We start from the raw sequence: 1,836 nt of genomic DNA, 5'->3' as shown, positions 1-1,836 counted from the left end.
GTTCGAGTCCCACTGAGGACAAGTTCTACCGGGAAGCTCAGCTCATGGTCAACTCAGCCATTCATCCAACTCTGGTTGATAAATGAGTACCTGGCTTGTCCAGGATGTTGTATAATGCAATCAAATGGTTCTGGCGGGTCAGCGAGCCAGTGATGGTCGTAGAACTACCAGTGGTACCAAGTGCTCGGAACAACTGACCTATCACCCCCCCTCCCTAGTCGCCACTACCAGGATGGGCAATTACAACAACAAAAACAGATCCTCGGCATTCCTGCGACATATTTCATCGCTTCCACGGTGCGCATTGAGAACGCAAGTGCTAGCGTATATCGACAAAAAATTCTTAACCATTTGGAATCGCAGCCGAAAAATAATATGATGTATAATATTCTTTTAGTAGGTATTGTATGGCACGAATTGAATTGTGTTTCTTAATGTCAGATATTTATTCCGTAAATTGGTGTATTACGACATAATTTGATTATTTTATTTGCTTATACTAGCTTTTTTAGATGTCTGATCACTAGATGGTAGGTTATATTAGAACAATATCTATGCAAAACTACTACAATACGCATAAAACTAACTAATTTGCTATTAATAACTTTAAACACTAAAGATACGAACTATCCATTACATTTTCTCCGATGATGTTCCCGTAATTCCTAAAATGTCAGTTTCAAACATTCATATAAATGAATTAATTTTTCACGTTCTTTGGTCGTTTTTTGTAGTTATATTTTCATTTTATTTGTGTAAATTTGTCTGTTCTCTTTTGATAGAACTTGGTTCTCAGAAATTTTTAATTAATGATGAACTTTGCCTACGAGACGTTGTCGAAAAAGCTATGGTGAAATACTTGGCCTCTTTTCGCTTTTTAATTAATGTTCGAAGTTCAACTTCTTATGTAAAATGGCATCAATTGTGCATTATGTGCTTACGTTCCTTTCACGGCATGAAACTTTATTTTTATAGAGTTCTATATTTAAGTGTAACAATATTTTCCTTAGTGATAATGTTTGAAACCACTATTGCTACAGAGCTCTTTAATTGTTAAATTCTCTCGCATATTTTATCATTCAGCAATGCAGGTTCAACCTACTTACATGCAAAATTTTGGGCTAGGAAAATGAATAGTAAAATTTACCCGCCCAATTACATGTTAACGTACAGATTAAGAACATGTTAAGAAGAATTTTTATTATATTATTCTGGAAGTGCGTATATAGCACATTAGAAGTTTTAATGAGTAAAATGAATTACAGAATTATTCTCAGAGATTTTTATGAGATCGTTTACATAGTCGATTATCTTAAATAGGTTGAATCAAGAAAAAACAAAGTGAAAAGATATTTTGTTCATAACCGAATTTAAAAATGACCACAATTTTTTTTGTCACGGAACAAGTTCATTAAATAATGAAATGGTCTCGCAATGCCATTATAAAGTTCTGGCCTAAGTTTGGGCGCGGGCGAAGCAATATCGTTATCCAATATAAATTTGAAGATTTTTAGGTGCAGGTAATCACCATAATAGAAGTTTTGGCTGCGTCACCACAGCCTCACATTTGAACTTTGAGCGACACCTGCAAGTCTCCGGCAAATATATATCCTGGGAAATGATCATTTATGATCATTTATGATCATTTATGATCATTTATGATCATTTATGATCATTTATGATCATTTATGATCATTTATGATCATTTATTATCATTTATTATCATTTATTATCATTTATGATCATTTATGATCATTTATTATCATTTATTATCATTTATGATCATTTATGATCATTTATGATCATTTATTATCATTTATTATCATTTATGATCAT

Source organism: Hyalella azteca, unplaced genomic scaffold, assembly GCF_000764305.2.
Source record: "Hyalella azteca isolate HAZT.00-mixed unplaced genomic scaffold, Hazt_2.0.2 contig2172, whole genome shotgun sequence".
NCBI classification, from domain to species: domain Eukaryota; kingdom Metazoa; phylum Arthropoda; class Malacostraca; order Amphipoda; family Hyalellidae; genus Hyalella; species Hyalella azteca.
This window is presented reverse-complemented; position numbering follows the sequence as displayed.